General features: G+C 49.6%; 1 non-coding gene and 1 pseudogene across 1 annotated transcript; both read left to right on the top strand.

Annotated features, from left to right (window-relative positions):
- The first annotated feature begins 3,966 nt into the window (after positions 1–3,966).
- Positions 3,967–4,147, top strand: LOC144673759 (U2 spliceosomal RNA; annotated as a pseudogene).
- Positions 4,148–13,186: 9,039 nt separating this feature from the next.
- LOC144673760 (U2 spliceosomal RNA) lies at positions 13,187–13,369 on the top strand. The gene has a single exon (XR_013574412.1). It is a non-coding gene; the product is annotated as a U2 spliceosomal RNA (small nuclear RNA).
- The last annotated feature ends 5,349 nt before the right edge of the window (positions 13,370–18,718 follow it).

Raw genomic sequence — 18,718 nt, 5'->3', positions numbered from 1 at the left:
GAATCAGGCCTTCAGTCGTCTTGACTTGTGCAGCTCCAGTGACTTCAGGCCTCCAAAAGCAGGCCAGTATTTGAAAGGGCTCCTCTTGACAAGTGTAAGACCCTGATCAAACTAAATATTTTAATTTTCTTAACCAGTGAGATTGAACGAACCGTGATGCATGTCCAAGACAAAATAGAATATAAAGCAATGTAAAGTAAATTAATAACAAATTGAGAAAGTAAATATGGAACACAAAATATTTTAAAACTAGGGCACAGGTTAAAAACATGATCCTAATTTCTGTTGAACTGAATGAGGCGAGTCATTACAGTGCGTGACCGATTTGTTTAAGTGTGCGGGCCCATTAAACTTTTTGCACAGCCGCGCAAATTTAAAGGGGCTTATGTGGCGGTGTGTCTGTGAGGAAACCTCTCCTCATATCTTGTATCCCACTGTGAAACCGTCTTCAGCTCCCAAATTGCACTCAGACAATGTGCTACATTTGCATATTGTGCAGGAGTCGGGGGAGGGGTCATGGGGCTGCCCCTTGTCTCTGTACTTGAAATGGCAGCCAGGCAGCAACTGTAGTGCTTCCTCAAATCCAACCTGAAGAAAAGGCAAGACATGTTGGGTGCTGAGAGGGAGAAGCATTGCCACTTTAGGTTCTACTTGGATTTTACTGAGGTAAAAGGTGATTGAAAAAGTCAAGCCTTTCTCCCCTAGCAGTTACCACTGAGGACAGAAATAATACCGAGCGCTGATCTATCACCGAGCACTGAGGCCGGCCAAGGGGAGGCATCTGAAAGCTGCAGAGAGAGCAAGAAGCCAGGATGGACGACTGAGAATACTGGCTGAGATAGACAGCAAAAACTGTGACACAAGCTCAGGTAAGCGTGGTGTTTTGCAGTTCAAGTTCATCACTTTGTGACAGTATAGGTATTTTTCACTTTCCTAGGATAAGGCTGTTCCCTTTCTAGAAGTTAGAAACAGCCGTGCAGATGTATTTTCTGCGCTCCTTTGCTTGCCTGCTGAATAGGACTGATGGGAGGGGAAAAGGTGATTAAAAGAGAGCCGACATCATTGCAGGCTGGCAGATGGTGTGCTGTGCTGTGCACGCAGGTGGTTTTGTTGTTTGGCTTGTGTGTGACTTCTGGTTGAAGCTGAAAGATTTCTAAAATTTTGAAGGAAATAATCTTCGAGAAGGGGAGAAACATTTTCAACATTTTAACAGGATCTAAGGCTGTTCGCTGTGTCGTACCTGTACTTATCCTTGCTGCCACCTGCCTTCTCACTGCTGATCATCATCTTGTGTTATTATAATGATATAATGCATTGGACTTATTTACTGTGACTTCATAACATGACACATTTCCCTTCTGGTGATGTCATGCTGACATCCCGTAAAGGAAATAGACCAACAGTCAGCCCAAAAGAAGGCCCAATGCCAAGCAAAGGAAGCCCATAAACGAGGATGCTAGACAGCTCGTACAAAAGAAAGCAGGGCATCAGGAAACAACTCAACAGCAGCTGACGTAGTACTCTCCAGGTTCAGTGCAGGAGAAGCACTGGAATCAGTAAAAAGTAATGCCCCTACATGTCTGAACATACAACTTAGGAGCAGGAGTAGGCCACTGGGCCCCAAGAGCCTGCTCCACTACTCAGAAGATCATGGCTGATCCGATTGTAACCTCAACCCCACATTCCTGCCTACCAGCGATAACCTTCCAACCCCGCCTTGTTAATCTATCCAGCTCTGTCTTGAAAATATTCAAAGACTCTGTTTCCACCACCTTTCGAGGAAGAGAGTTCCAAGGACTCTCTACACTCTGGGAGAAACGCTGCTGACTTTGCCTTCCCTGTAGATGTGGAAGGACTTTAGCTGCATACCTGGTCAGCTGGCAAGCTCCACAGACCGATCGGCGCAGGCTTGGAGGGCCGAAGGGCCTGTTCCTGTGCTGTACTTTTTTTTCTTCTTTGTTCTTTGACTGCTCAAGCTGAAAGCAAAGACAAAAATACAGCAGGCCTCGATCGAAGAACTCCTCTGCGCTGTGAGCTAGTTGCTCACACGGAAACTCAGCTACAAAGACTCATGGATTGTCTCTCATGCCTGTCACGTGTTCTCCCTTGTGACTGAGTGTTTCTCGAAATTTTCCATTACCTGCCAGTTACACGACACATCTAGCGCAACCGTAGACAGCGACCTTTCTCCATTACGCCTTTGCCCCAAACTTTAGTGCGTCCCTCAGCACGTAGTCCTGGACCTTGGAATGTGCCAACTCTTTGCAATGGAAGACCAACAAGTTTCGGACAGCCAAAGAGTGTCTTTCACCGAGTGGATCCTCCGGCGGTAGTTGATGTTTGTCTCGGCGTGTGTCCCTGGGAACAGCCCCTGGAGCACAGAGTCCATACCTGTGTCACGGAACTGCTCGGGATGCACCTCGACAAGAACCACGGCCACTCTCTTCAGAGTTCTGGTGATGAGGCATTCTGCCAAATGACCCTGACGGTCTGTTCGGCGAACCGTCCGCCGGAATCCACCATCTCCTTTTCCCGCAGGGCCTCTAGGGTGATACGTGCTAACCACTGCCTGATGGACTTGCGGACAAAGGTGTTTCTCTGCATAAGTTTTTCCACACGGGGCAGGTGATACGGCACTTGGAGCGTTCCTCGGCAGGGTGGCCAGACCCATCCTTCGCAACACCAGGGACAGGTAGAACCTCAGCACGTAGTGACGCTTGGTGTTTGGGTCTACACACAGCTTGATACTGCCATACACAAAGGTGGCCATCAGGATGAGGGTGATGTTGGGCATGTTTTTTCCCCCTTCATCCAGAGTTTTTTTACATCATGTCCCTGCAAACAGGATCAACTTTTGACCTCCAGATAAAGCGGAAGATGGCTGGCGTGATCGCCACAGCGCAGGAGTGAGGAATGGGCCAGACCTGCGCCACGTACAGCAACACCTGTCCCTGGTGGAAAAATTTATGCAGAAAAACACCTTTGACCACAAGTCCATCAGGCAGTGGTCAGCACGTAATGTCCTAGAGGCCCTGAGGGAAAAGGAGAGGGTGGACCCTGTGGGATGGTTCCCCGAGCAGACTGTCAAAGTCATTTGGCAGAATGCCTCATCGCCAGAACTTTCCAACAAGCACCAAGACGTAGCTTGGCTGGTGGTGAGAAAGGCCCTCCCCGTCAGATCCTTCCTACACGCCAGGAGGCTCACCCCCTCTGCACGTTGCCCTCGAGGTGGCTGTGGTGGGGAAGAGACCGTTGTTCGCCTCCTTGTGGATTGTGCCTTTGCAAAGAAAGTCTGGAGAGAGATGCAGTGGTTGCTGTCGAGGTTCATCCCGAGCAGTTCTGTGACACAGGACTCTGTGCTCTACGGGCTGTTCCCAGGGACACACACCGAGACAAACATCGACTGCAGCTGGAGGATCATCAACTCGGTGAAAGAGGCGCTTTGGTCTGCCCGAAACTTGTTGGTCTTCCAGCACAAAGAGTTGTCCCCGACCGATTGTTGCGGACTGGCACAATCCAAAGTCCAGGACTACGTGCTGAGGGACGCACTAAAGCTTGGGGCAGCTGCCGCAAAGGCGCAATGGGGAAGGGTCGCTGTCTAAGACCTTTCTGCCACAGCGCACCGAGAGACTGGGAACTGTTTAGAGCCCCTCGGGCTGTACAGATCAAAATGAAAGGCTGTAAATGATTGTAATATTGTTTGTACTGATGCACCTGGTGATACATTTTGTAAAAGTTTAACCTGGATTGTACCCTTGTAATGTTGTTTTTGAAATGGTTTGGAATGTGATTGAAGATATTTTATGAATAAAGTATATTTTTACAAAAAAAAAAAAAATCTGTTCTTATTGTTTGTACTGATGCACCTGGTGATACATTTTGTAAAAGTTTCACCTGGATTGTACCCTTGTAATGTTGTTTTTGAAATGGTTTGGAATGTGATTGAAGATATTTTATGAATAAAGTATATTTTTACAAAAAAAAAAAAAAAAAATCTGTTCTTATCAGTTTAATATCTGATACGTCCCTTATCTGGGGACCATATATTAAATTGATTTTTGGAGCAGGGAGATGGAATAGGGGCTTGCTCCGTCCAATCCACGCATCGACCCGGTATTGCAGTATCTCTGGGAATGGTGCACCACCCCTTTCCAGGGGATTTTCAATGCTAAAAATAGTTTTCTTACAAACATCTGCTTTCTTTACTTTTCAACATGCACATCTTTCAAAACACAACTTTCTTTCTTTCTCACTCACCCGCACCATCTACACACAAAAAACACGCACGCTCACCCAACGCTCACAGACACCACTCTCATCTCACAAACACTCTACCTCACTCATACAAAAACATCTTTCACTTGCAAATACACCTCTCAAACACTCTCTCAGCTGCACCTTTCGCCTCACAACACTTTCAACCAGCTCTCTGCTGCCGCTCCCGCCCGCTGCTGCTGCTGCTGCTGATACAGCAACAGTCAAAACTCACACCTCAAAGCTCACACACTTTACACAGCTACTCGGAAACGTCTACATCCACGTTCACACAATCCTTACGCTGCACAAGGAGCCCATTCCGCCCGTCGTGACTGCACCAGCTCTCCCAATGAACATTTCACTTCGTGCCATTCTCCTGCCTTCTCCACGTAACCCAGCACATGCTTTCTTTTCAAATAATCATCTCATTCCCTCTTCAATTGAACCTGCCTCCGCCACGCTATCAGGCGGTGCATTCCAGACCCTGACCACTCGCTGCTCCTATCACTTTTGCTTCTTCTGCTAGTTACTTTAAACCTGTGCCCGCTCCTTCTCGATCCTTTCATCGGTGCAAGCAGTTTCTCCCTATCTACTCTCTCCAGATACCTCATGATTTTCAATACCTCTATCAAGTCTCCTCTCAGACTTCTTTTCCCCAAGGAATACAGTCCCAACTTCTCCAATCTTACTTCATAACTCAACTTCCTCGCCCCTGGAACCAAACTCGTAAACCTCTTCTGCACTCTCTCCAATGCCTTCACTACCCTCCTAAAATGCAAGTCAAAATGCAATCCATCAGAGTCAGCATGGCTTTATGAAGACTAAATCGTGTTTGACTAAATTGCTAGAGTTCTTTGAAGATGTGACAAGCAAAGTGGATAATGGCGATCCTGTAGATGTAGTATGTCTGGACTTCCAGAAGGCATTTGATAAGGTGCCGCACAAAAGATTAATACACAAGATAAGATCACACGCAGCTAAGGGTAATATATTTGCTTGGATAGAGCTTTGGCTAACCAACAGAAAGCAGAGAGTCAGGATAAATGGGTCTTTTGTGGATGGCAAGCTGTAACTAGTGGGGTGCCACAGGGTTCGGTCCTTGGGCCCCAACTATTTACTTGGATTCAGGAGTAGAAGGTACCATAGCTAAATTTGCAGATGACACCAAAATAGGTGGGAAAGTAAGTTGCAGTGAAGAAATGAGAAATTTACAAATGGATATGGACAGGTTAGGTGAATGGGCCAAAATTTGGCAGATGGAGTTTAACGTGGATAAGTGAGGTTATCCAGTTCAGCTCCTACAGGCAATGGTCACGGTGGTGGTCCCACGGGCCATCGATCTGGTCGGGCGGAAACGACTCTCGTTCCTCCGGCCTGGGTATTCTGCTGCGGGGAGGCAACTTCACCGTCTCCGAGGTCAAGGAGGTGGTGGGCGGGCGACTCCTCGTAGCAGACGTAATGTACAAGAACGCTCCACTCCGGTTAATTAACGTGTATGGCCCGTCACAAGGAGCTGAGCGGCTGGAGGTTTTTCAGCAGCTCCCACTGCTGCTGGCGACCTCCAGGCCGGTCATTCTGGGCGGGGACTTCAACTGCATCATCGATGCGGCTGGACGATCCGGCAGGGCCGGAAGCAGATTGGACGCTACGTCCAGATCCCTGATGGAAACAGTTAAGGATGCCAAGCTGCACGACGTCTTCAGCAACCCTGCAGACGGAGCGCAGCGTAGATACACCTGGTCGCGGCCAGACGGGTCCATTCGTTCCAGGATAGACTTCCTCTTTGTGTCCCGTGCATTCACAGTCAGATCCACCGAGGTCAAGCCGGTGTTCTTCTCTGACCACTGCATCCTACTGGCGGACTGCCACTTGGAGAAGGACCTGAGGGTGGGCAGGGGTGCATGGAAGCTATTCGTGCAACTGCTGACCCCAGAGAACATTGAGGAGCTCAAGAGGGCTTATGAAGGTTGGAGAACCATGAAACCCCTCTTTGAGTCCCTGACACACTGGTGGGAAGCGATCAAGGGAAACACCAAGAGGTTTTTCATCCTCAAAAGCATCCAGAAAGCTAGAATGGAACAGAGGGAAATGTCCCGACTCCAGAAAAAGATGCAGAATCTGCTCCGGCTGCAGTCGGTGGGGGTCGATGTCAAGGAAGAACTCCAAGAGGTGAAGAGCCAGCAAGCCTCGCACTTTGCCTCCAAGAACATCTTCCGTTCCAGAGTCCGCTCCGTGGAGCAGGATGAGACGTGCTCACGTTTCTTCTTCCAAAAGGAACAGAGAGAGAGCTCTGTGTTCAGCAGCCTGAATGAAGAAGACAGATCAGTAAAGTCAGCGCAGTCCGACATTTTGAGGATCAGCAAATCCTTTTATGCCGGATTTTATGACGTGAAGCCGACGGACAGCACGGCCTCCCAGTCCTCCTTGTCCTCTATCACGGAGGTCTTAGGCGACAGTACACGGGAGAGGCTGGACAAACCGCGAACTCCTGACGAACTGACTTAGGCCCTTGAGTCCTTCGAGAAGAGTAAATCTCCCCAGAAGCGACGGCTTGCCGGCGGAGTTGTATTGGGCTCTGTGGGACTGGATGGGCCCAGACCTGCTAGGGGTGTACGAGAGTATGCTCCTGGCCGGCAGTATGTCAGAATCCATGAGGAAAGGCATCATCACCCTCATGTACAAGCACAAGGAAGAAAGGGAGGAAATTAGAAATTGGCGACCCATTTCACTGTTGAATGTGGACTATAAGATTCTGTCCAAGGTCATCGCCAATCGGGTCAAATCCGCTCTGGAATTGGTGATACACCCTGACCAGACCTGCACTGTGCCGGGCAGGAAGATCTCTGACAGCCTGGCGCTGCTCAGGGATACGATTGCCTATGTGCAGGACAGGGGTGTGGACACCTGCCTCATCAGCCTGGATTAGGAGAAAGCCTTTGACAGAATATCGCACACCTACATGGTGGATGTGCTCTCAAAATGGGGTTTGGGGAGGGAATTCGCAATTGGATCCAGTTGGATCCTACTCTACACTAACATCAGTAGCGCAGTCTCAATCAATGGGTGGGAATCAGATAGCTTTCCAATTAAATCTGGAGTCAGGCAGGGCTGTCCTCTCTCGCCTGTTCTTTGCTGAGTCCATCAGGAAGGATCCGGGCATTAGAGGAGTTACGATCCCAGGCAGTGGAGGCACTCAGATCAAAGCCTCCCTGTACATGGACGATGTCGCCGTCTTCTGTTCTGATCCGCTGTCGGTGTGCAGACTGATCCACATCTGCGACCAGTTCGAACTGGACTCGGGAGCCAAGGTAAATCGTGGGAAGAGCGAGGCCGTGTTCTTTGGGAACTGGGCTGACCGATCCTTTGTCCCCTTCACCGTCAGTGCTGACGGCCTGAAGGTGCTGGGGATATGGTTCGGAGGGACCGGGGTATGCGTTAGAAACTGGAAGGATCCAGTGTCTATGGTGAAAAGGAAACTGGGAATCTGGGAGCGACGCTTCCTCTCCGTTGCGGGTAAGAACCTGGTCATCAGGTGTGAGGCACTCTCGCTGTTGCTGTACATGGCGCAGGTCTGGCCCATTCCAGACTGCTGCGCGACGGCGATCACCCGAGCCATCTTCCGCTTTATCTGGAGGTCGAAAATGGATCGTGTCCGCAGGGACGCGCTGTATAAGCCTCTAGATAAAGGGGGAATAAACGTGCCCAACATCGCCCTCACACTGATGGCCACCTTTGTGTGCGGCTGTATCAAGCTGTGCGTAGACCCTCGGTACGCAAACACCAGGTGTCACTACGTGCTGAGGTTCTACCTGTCCCCGGTTTAGCGAAGGATGGGTGTGGCCACGCTGCCGCGGAACGCTCCAAGTAGTTGGACCGTGCCGTACCACCTGTCCCTGGTGGAAAACTTTATGCAGAAAAACACCTTTGACCCCAAGTCCATCAGGCAGTGGTCGGCACGTAACGTCCTATAGGCCCTGCGGGGAAAGGAGATGGTGGATCCTGTGCGATGTTTCCCCGAGCAGACTGTCAAAGTCGTTTGGCAGAATGCCTCGTCTCCAGAACTTTCCAACAAGCACCAAGACGTAGCTTGGCTGGTGGTGAGAAATGCCCTCCCCGTCAGATCCTTCCTGAAGTCTCACCCTCTCTGCATGTTGACCTCGAGGTGGCTGTCGTGGGGACGAGACCGTTGTTCACCTCTTTGTGGAATGTGCGTTTGCAAAGAAGGTCTGCAGAGAGTTGCCGTGGTTTTTGTCGCGGTTCATCCCAAGCAGTACTGTGACACAGGTCTCTGTGCTCTACGTGTTGATCCCAGGGACAGGGACGCACATCGAGACAAGCAGGTGGAGGATCATCTACTCGGTGAAAGACGCTCTTTGGTCTGCCCGAAACTTGTTGGTCTTCCAGTGCAATGAGTTGTCCCCAGCAGAGTGTTGCAGACTGGCTGGCACATTCCAAGGCCGAGGACTACGTGCTGAGGGACGCACTAAAGCTTGGGGCAGCCGCCACAAATGCGCAGTGGGGAACGGTCGCTGTCTAAGACCTTTCAGCCATAGTGCACCGAGGGACTGGGAAAGGTATGGACCCCTCGGCCTGAAAGACTCACATTGAATGTATGCAGTGAATATTACATTTATCACAATTGTATTGAAGCACCTCAGAGTGCAACATGATCTATGTAGATAACTTGAATACTATTGCACTGTCTGACTGCCTGTAATGAGCATGTTGAAATGTCTGTAATGTTCATTGATCGTATTGAAGCGTCGCAGGGTGCGACATGATCTATTTGAAAAACTGGAATATGATTGCACTTTTTGCGATGGCCATTTTGAAATGTTTTGTAATGTTCTTTCAGATATTTTATGGATAAGGTATATTTTTCCACAAAAAAACGACAACAGTTACAAAGAAAACCAACAGCAGCAACAACAGCTCTTCTCCACAGTCTGAATTAGAATTTCAGAGTCAGAAAACAGAGCAAAAAAACACGCAGCGTCCTGAAATGACAAACCTGAAATGAAAGTGTACTTAGTGTATCAAGCCTTTAAACTGCATTGCTGAAAACTCCTTCCTGCCTGCTAGTGCAACAAGATGCTGCAAAGTATATTACACAGCGAATCAGGCCTTCAGTCGTCTTGACTTGTGCAGCTCCAGTGACTTCAGGCCTCCAAAAGCAGGCCAGTATTTGAAAGGGCTCCTCTTGACAAGTGTAAGACCCTGATCAAACTAAATATTTTAATTTTCTTAACCAGTGAGATTGAACGAACCGTGATGCATGTCCAAGACAAAATAGAATATAAAGCAATGTAAAGTAAATTAATAACAAATTGAGAAAGTAAATATGGAACACAAAATATTTTAAAACTAGGGCACAGGTTAAAAACATGATCCTAATTTCTGTTGAACTGAATGAGGCGAGTCATTACAGTGCGTGACCGATTTGTTTAAGTGTGCGGGCCCATTAAACTTTTTGCACAGCCGCGCAAATTTAAAGGGGCTTATGTGGCGGTGTGTCTGTGAGGAAACCTCTCCTCATATCTTGTATCCCACTGTGAAACCGTCTTCAGCTCCCAAATTGCACTCAGACAATGTGCTACATTTGCATATTGTGCAGGAGTCGGGGGAGGGGTCATGGGGCTGCCCCTTGTCTCTGTACTTGAAATGGCAGCCAGGCAGCAACTGTAGTGCTTCCTCAAATCCAACCTGAAGAAAAGGCAAGACATGTTGGGTGCTGAGAGGGAGAAGCATTGCCACTTTAGGTTCTACTTGGATTTTACTGAGGTAAAAGGTGATTGAAAAAGTCAAGCCTTTCTCCCCTAGCAGTTACCACTGAGGACAGAAATAATACCGAGCGCTGATCTATCACCGAGCACTGAGGCCGGCCAAGGGGAGGCATCTGAAAGCTGCAGAGAGAGCAAGAAGCCAGGATGGACGACTGAGAATACTGGCTGAGATAGACAGCAAAAACTGTGACACAAGCTCAGGTAAGCGTGGTGTTTTGCAGTTCAAGTTCATCACTTTGTGACAGTATAGGTATTTTTCACTTTCCTAGGATAAGGCTGTTCCCTTTCTAGAAGTTAGAAACAGCCGTGCAGATGTATTTTCTGCGCTCCTTTGCTTGCCTGCTGAATAGGACTGATGGGAGGGGAAAAGGTGATTAAAAGAGAGCCGACATCATTGCAGGCTGGCAGATGGTGTGCTGTGCTGTGCACGCAGGTGGTTTTGTTGTTTGGCTTGTGTGTGACTTCTGGTTGAAGCTGAAAGATTTCTAAAATTTTGAAGGAAATAATCTTCGAGAAGGGGAGAAACATTTTCAACATTTTAACAGGATCTAAGGCTGTTCGCTGTGTCGTACCTGTACTTATCCTTGCTGCCACCTGCCTTCTCACTGCTGATCATCATCTTGTGTTATTATAATGATATAATGCATTGGACTTATTTACTGTGACTTCATAACATGACACATTTCCCTTCTGGTGATGTCATGCTGACATCCCGTAAAGGAAATAGACCAACAGTCAGCCCAAAAGAAGGCCCAATGCCAAGCAAAGGAAGCCCATAAACGAGGATGCTAGACAGCTCGTACAAAAGAAAGCAGGGCATCAGGAAACAACTCAACAGCAGCTGACGTAGTACTCTCCAGGTTCAGTGCAGGAGAAGCACTGGAATCAGTAAAAAGTAATGCCCCTACATGTCTGAACATACAACTTAGGAGCAGGAGTAGGCCACTGGGCCCCAAGAGCCTGCTCCACTACTCAGAAGATCATGGCTGATCCGATTGTAACCTCAACCCCACATTCCTGCCTACCAGCGATAACCTTCCAACCCCGCCTTGTTAATCTATCCAGCTCTGTCTTGAAAATATTCAAAGACTCTGTTTCCACCACCTTTCGAGGAAGAGAGTTCCAAGGACTCTCTACACTCTGGGAGAAACGCTGCTGACTTTGCCTTCCCTGTAGATGTGGAAGGACTTTAGCTGCATACCTGGTCAGCTGGCAAGCTCCACAGACCGATCGGCGCAGGCTTGGAGGGCCGAAGGGCCTGTTCCTGTGCTGTACTTTTTTTTCTTCTTTGTTCTTTGACTGCTCAAGCTGAAAGCAAAGACAAAAATACAGCAGGCCTCGATCGAAGAACTCCTCTGCGCTGTGAGCTAGTTGCTCACACGGAAACTCAGCTACAAAGACTCATGGATTGTCTCTCATGCCTGTCACGTGTTCTCCCTTGTGACTGAGTGTTTCTCGAAATTTTCCATTACCTGCCAGTTACACGACACATCTAGCGCAACCGTAGACAGCGACCTTTCTCCATTACGCCTTTGCCCCAAACTTTAGTGCGTCCCTCAGCACGTAGTCCTGGACCTTGGAATGTGCCAACTCTTTGCAATGGAAGACCAACAAGTTTCGGACAGCCAAAGAGTGTCTTTCACCGAGTGGATCCTCCGGCGGTAGTTGATGTTTGTCTCGGCGTGTGTCCCTGGGAACAGCCCCTGGAGCACAGAGTCCATACCTGTGTCACGGAACTGCTCGGGATGCACCTCGACAAGAACCACGGCCACTCTCTTCAGAGTTCTGGTGATGAGGCATTCTGCCAAATGACCCTGACGGTCTGTTCGGCGAACCGTCCGCCGGAATCCACCATCTCCTTTTCCCGCAGGGCCTCTAGGGTGATACGTGCTAACCACTGCCTGATGGACTTGCGGACAAAGGTGTTTCTCTGCATAAGTTTTTCCACACGGGGCAGGTGATACGGCACTTGGAGCGTTCCGCGGCAGGGTGGCCAGACCCATCCTTCGCAACACCAGGGACAGGTAGAACCTCAGCACGTAGTGACGCTTGGTGTTTGGGTCTACACACAGCTTGATACTGCCATACACAAAGGTGGCCATCAGGATGAGGGTGATGTTGGGCATGTTTTTTCCCCCTTCATCCAGAGTTTTTTTACATCATGTCCCTGCAAACAGGATCCACTTTTGACCTCCAGATAAAGCGGAAGATGGCTGGCGTGATCGCCACAGCGCAGGAGTGAGGAATGGGCCAGACCTGCGCCACGTACAGCAACACCTGTCCCTGGTGGAAAAATTTATGCAGAAAAACACCTTTGACCACAAGTCCATCAGGCAGTGGTCAGCACGTAACGTCCTAGAGGCCCTGAGGGAAAAGGAGAGGGTGGACCCTGTGGGATGGTTCCCCGAGCAGACTGTCAAAGTCATTTGGCAGAATGCCTCATCGCCAGAACTTTCCAACAAGCACCAAGACGTAGCTTGGCTGGTGGTGAGAAAGGCCCTCCCCGTCAGATCCTTCCTACACGCCAGGAGGCTCACCCCCTCTGCACGTTGCCCTCGAGGTGGCTGTGGTGGGGAAGAGACCGTTGTTCACCTCCTTGTGGATTGTGCCTTTGCAAAGAAAGTCTGGAGAGAGATGCAGTGGTTGCTGTCGAGGTTCATCCCGAGCAGTTCTGTGACACAGGACTCTGTGCTCTACGGGCTGTTCCCAGGGACACACACCGAGACAAACATCGACTGCAGCTGGAGGATCATCAACTCGGTGAAAGAGGCGCTTTGGTCTGCCCGAAACTTGTTGGTCTTCCAGCACAAAGAGTTGTCCCCGACCGATTGTTGCGGACTGGCACAATCCAAAGTCCAGGACTACGTGCTGAGGGACGCACTAAAGCTTGGGGCAGCTGCCGCAAAGGCGCAATGGGGAAGGGTCGCTGTCTAAGACCTTTCTACCACAGCGCACCGAGAGACTGGGAACTGTTTAGAGCCCCTCGGGCTGTACAGCTCAAAATGAAAGGCTGTAAATGATTGTAATATTGTTTGTACTGATGCACCTGGTGATACATTTTGTAAAAGTTTAACCTGGATTGTACCCTTGTAATGGTGTTTTTGGAATGGTTTGGAATGTGATTGAAGATATTTTATGAATAAAGTATATTTTTGCAAAAAAAAAAAAAAAAAAAATCTGTTCTTATCAGTTTAATATCTGATACGTCCCTTATCTGGGGACCATATATTAAATTGATTTTTGGAGCAGGGAGATGGAATAGGGGCTTACTCCGTCCACTCCACGCATCGACCCGGTATTGCAGTATCTCTGGGAATGGTGCACCACCCCTTTCCAGGGGATTTTCAATGCTAAAAATAGTTTTCTTACAAACATCTGCTTTCTTTACTTTTCAACATGCACATGTTTCAAAACACAACTTTCTTTCTTTCTCACTCACCCGCACCATCTACACACAAAAAACACGCACGCTCACCCAACGCTCACAGACACCACTCTCATCTCACAAACACTCTACCTCTTTCACTTGCAAATACACCTCTCAAACACTCTCTCAGCTGCACCTTTCGCCTCACAACATTTTCAACCAGCTCTCTGCTGCCGCTCCCGCCCGCTGCTGCTGCTGCTGCTGATACAGCAACAGTCAAAACTCACACCTCAAAGCTCACACACTTTACACAGCTACTCGGAAACGTCTACATCCACGTTCACACAATCCTTACACTGCACAAGGAGCCCATTCCGCCCGTCGTGACTGCACCAGCTCTCCCAATGAACATTTCACTTCGTGCCATTCTCCTGCCTTCTCCACGTAACCCAGCACATGCTTTCTTTTCAAATAATCATCTCATTCCCTCTTCAATTGAACCTGCCTCCGCCACGCTATCAGGCGGTGCATTCTAGACCCTGACCACTCGCTGCTCCTATCACTTTTGCTTCTTCTGCTAGTTACTTTAAACCTGTGCCCGCTCCTTCTCGATCCTTTCATCGGTGCAAGCAGTTTCTCCCTATCTACTCTCTCCAGATACCTCATGATTTTCAATACCTCTATCAAGTCTCCTCTCAGACTTCTTTTCCCCAAGGAATACAGTCCCAACTTCTCCAATCTTACTTCATAACTCAACTTCCTCGCCCCTGGAACCAAACTCGTAAACCTCTTCTGCACTCTCTCCAATGCCTTCACTACCCTCCTAAAATGCAAGTCAAAATGCAATCCATCAGAGTCAGCATGGCTTTATGAAGACTAAATCGTGTTTGACTAAATTGCTAGAGTTCTTTGAAGATGTGACAAGCAAAGTGGATAATGGCGATCCTGTAGATGTAGTATGTCTGGACTTCCAGAAGGCATTTGATAAGGTGCCGCACAAAAGATTAATACACAAGATAAGATCACACGCAGCTAAGGGTAATATATTTGCTTGGATAGAGCTTTGGCTAACCAACAGAAAGCAGAGAGTCAGGATAAATGGGTCTTTTGTGGATGGCAAGCTGTAACTAGTGGGGTGCCACAGGGTTCGGTCCTTGGGCCCCAACTATTTACTTGGATTCAGGAGTAGAAGGTACCATAGCTAAATTTGCAGATGACACCAAAATAGGTGGGAAAGTAAGTTGCAGTGAAGAAATGAGAAATTTACAAATGGATATGGACAGGTTAGGTGAATGGGCCAAAATTTGGCAGATGGAGTTTAACGTGGATAAGTGAGGTTATCCAGTTCAGCTCCTACAGGCAATGGTCACGGTGGTGGTCCCATGGGCCATCGATCTGGTCGGGCGGAAATGACTCTCGTTCCTCCGGCCTGGGTATTCTGCTGCGGGGAGGCAACTTCACCGTCTCCGAGGTTAAGGAGGTGGTGGGCGGGCGACTCCTCGTAGCAGACGTAATGTACAAGAACGCTCCACTCCGGTTAATTAACGTGTATGGCCCGTCACAAGGAGCTGAGCGGCTGGAGGTTTTTCAGCAGTTCCCACTGCTGCTGGCGACCTCCAGGCCGGTCATTCTGGGCGGTGACTTCAACTGCATCATCGATGCGGCTGGACGATCCGGCAGGGCCGGAAGCAGATTGGACGCTACGTCCAGATCCCTGATGGAAACAGTTAAGGATGCCAAGCTGCACGACGTCTTCAGCAACCCTGCAGACGGAGCGCAGCGTAGATACACCTGGTCGCGGCCAGACGGGTCCATTCGTTCCAGGATAGACTTCCTCTTTGTGTCCCGTGCATTCACAGTCAGATCCACCGAGGTCAAGCCGGTGTTCTTCTCTGACCACTGCCTCCTACTGGCGGACTGCCACTTGGAGAAGGACCTGAGGGTGGGCAGGGGGACATGGAAGCTATTCGTGCAACTGCTGACCCCAGAGAACATTGAGGAGCTCAAGAGGGCTTATGAAGGTTGGAGAACCATGAAACCCCTCTTTGAGTCCCTGACACACTGGTGGGAAGCGATCAAGGGAAACACCAAGAGGTTTTTCATCCTCAAAAGCATCCAGAAAGCTAGAAAGGAAGAGAGGGAAATGTCCCGACTCCAGAAAAACATGCAGAATCTGCTCCGGCTGCAGTCGGTGGGGGTCGATGTCAAGGAAGAACTCCAAGAGGTGAAGAGCCAGCAAGCCTCGCACTTTGCCTCGGAGGCCTCCAAGATCATCTTCCGTTCCAGAGTCCGCTCCGTGGAGCAGGATGAGACGTGCTCACGTTTCTTCTTCCAAAAGGAACAGAGAGAGAGCTCTGTGATCAGCAGCCTGAATGAAGAAGACAGATCAGTAAAGTCAGCGCAGTCCGACATTTTGAGGATCAGCAAATCCTTTTATGCCGGATTTTATGACGTGAAGCCGACGGACAGCACGGCCTCCCAGTCCTCCTTGTCCTCTATCACGGAGGTCTTAGGCGACAGTACACGGGAGAGGCTGGACAAACCGCGAACTCCTGACGAACTGACTTAGGCCCTTGAGTCCTTCGAGAAGAGTAAATCTCCCCAGAAGCGACGGCTTGCCGGTGGAGTTATATTCGGCTCTGTGGGACTTAATCGGCCCAGACCTGCTAGGAGTGTACGAGAGTATGCTCCTGGCCGGCAGTATGTCAGAATCCATGAGGAAAGGCATCATCACCCTCATGTACAAGCACAAGGAAGAAAGGGAGGAAATTAGAAATTGGCGACCCATTTCACTGTTGAATGTGGACTATAAGATTCTGTCCAAGGTCATCGCCAAGCGGGTCAAATCCGCTCTGGAATTGGTGATACACCCTGACCAGACCTGCACTGTGCCGGGCAGGAAGATCTCTGACAGCCTGGCGCTGCTCAGTGATACGATTGCCTATGTACAGGACAGGGGTGTGGATACCTGCCTCATCAGCCTGGATTAGGAGAAAGCCTTTGACAGAATATCGCACACCTACATGGTGGATGTGCTCTCAAAATGGGGTTTGGGGAGGGAATTCGCAATTGGATCCAGTTGGATCCTACTCTACACTAACATCAGTAGCGCAGTCTCAATCAATGGGTGGGAATCAGATAGCTTTCCAATTAAATCTGGAGTCAGGCAGGGCTGTCCTCTCTCGCCTGTTCTTTGCTGAGTCCATCAGGAAGGATCCGGGCATTAGAGGAGTTACGATCCCAGGCAGTGGAGGCACTCAGATCAAAGCCTCCCTGTACATGGACGATGTCGCCGTCTTCTGTTCTGATCCGCTGTCGGTGTGCAGACTGATCCACATCTGCGACCAGTTCGAACTGGACTCGGGAGCCAAGGTAAATCGTGGGAAGAGCGAGGCCGTGTTCTTTGGGAACTGGGCTGACCGATCCTTTGTCCCCTTCACCGTCAGTGCTGACGGCCTGAAGGTGCTGGGGATATGGTTCAGAGGGACCGGGGTATGCGTTAGAAACTGGAAGGATCCAGTGTCTATGGTGAAAAGGAAACTGGGAATCTGGGAGCGACGCTTCCTCTCCGTTGCGGGTAAGAACCTGGTCATCAGGTGTGAGGCACTCTCGCTGTTGCTGTACATGGCGCAGGTCTGGCCCATTCCAGACTGCTGCGCGATGGCGATCACCCGAGCCATCTTCCCCTTTATCTGGAGGTCGAAAATGGATCGTGTCCGCAGGGACGCGCTGTATAAGCCTCTAGATAAAGGGGGAATAAACGTGCCCAACATCGCCCTCATACTGATGGCCACCTTTGTGTGCGGCTGCATCAAGCGGTGCGTAGACCCTCAGTACGCAAACACCAAGTGTCACTACGTGCTGAGGTTCTACCTGTCCCCGGTGTTGCGAAGGATGGGTCTGGCCACGCTGCCGCGGAACGCTCCAAGTAGTTGGACCGTGCCGTACCACCTGTCCCTGGTGGAAAAATTTATGCAGAAAAACACCTTTGACCACAAGTCCATCAGGCAGTGGTCAGCACGTAACGTCCTAGAGGCCCTGAGGGATAAGGAGAGGGTGGACCCTGTGGGATGGTTCCCCGAGCAGACTGTCAAAGTCATTTGGCAGAATGCCTCATCGCCAGAACTTTCCAACAAGCACCAAGACGTAGCTTGGCTGGTGGTGAGAAAGGCCCTCCCCGTCAGATCCTTCCTACACGCCAGGAAGCTCACCCCCTCTGCACGTTGCCCTCGAGGTGGCTGTGGTGGGGAAGAGACCGTTGTCTACCTCCTTGTGGATTGTGCCTTTGCAAAGAAAGTCTGGAGAGAGATGCAGTGGTTTCTGTCGAGGTTCATCCCGAGCAGTTCTGTGACACAGGACTCTGTGCTCTACGGGCTGTTCCCAGGGACACACACCGAGACAAACATCAACTGCAGCTGGAGGATCATCAACTCGGTGAAAGACGCTCTTTGGTCTGCCCGAAACTTGTTGGTCTTCCAGCACAAAGAGTTGTCCCCGACCGAGTGTTGCGGACTGGCACATTCCAAGGCCGAGGACTACGTGCTGAGGGACGCACTAAAGCTTGGGGCAGCTGCCGCAAAGGCGCAATGGGGAAGGGTCGCTGTCTAAGACCCTTCTGCCACAGTGTACCGAGGGACTGGGAACTGTTTAGAGCCCCTCGGGCTGTACAGCTCACAATAAATGTACGCCCTTTGTTTTGATCATTTCCGATTTCATGATCTATCTCTAAATCACAAAATCTTGATACTGCTTTGTGATGTCACAGAATTTTTTACAGTGTGGAAGGAGGCCATTCGGCCTATCAAGTCTGCACTGGGTCTCTGAAAGAGCCTTCCACCTAGTCCTACTCCCCTGCCTCATCCCCGTAACCTTGCACATTCTGTCTTTTCAGGTAACGATCCAATTCCCTTCTGAATACCTCGATCGAATCTGCCTCCAGCACCCTCTCAGGAATTTTGTTCCAGACTCCAACCACCCTCTGGGTGAATTAATCTTTCCTCACATCACATTTACTCCTTTTGCCAATTATTTTGAATCTGTGCCCTCTAGTCCTTGATGTTCACTTGAGTGGAAACAGTTTCTCACGATTTACCTTGTCCATATCTCTCAGGATCTTGAATACCTCCACCAACTCTCCTCACAGCCTTCTTTTCTCCAAGGAAAACAGTCCCATCCTCTCCAATCTATCCTCATAGCTACAGTTCTTCATCCCGGGAATCATTCTTGTGAATCTCCTCTGTACCCTCTCCAATGTCTTCACATCCTTCTTCAAGTATGGCGCCCAGAACTGGACGCAGTATTCCAGATGAGG

This window comes from Cetorhinus maximus, unplaced genomic scaffold, assembly GCF_964194155.1.
Source record: "Cetorhinus maximus unplaced genomic scaffold, sCetMax3.hap1.1 HAP1_SCAFFOLD_458, whole genome shotgun sequence".
NCBI lineage: Eukaryota > Metazoa > Chordata > Chondrichthyes > Lamniformes > Cetorhinidae > Cetorhinus > Cetorhinus maximus.
This window is presented reverse-complemented; position numbering and strand designations above follow the sequence as displayed.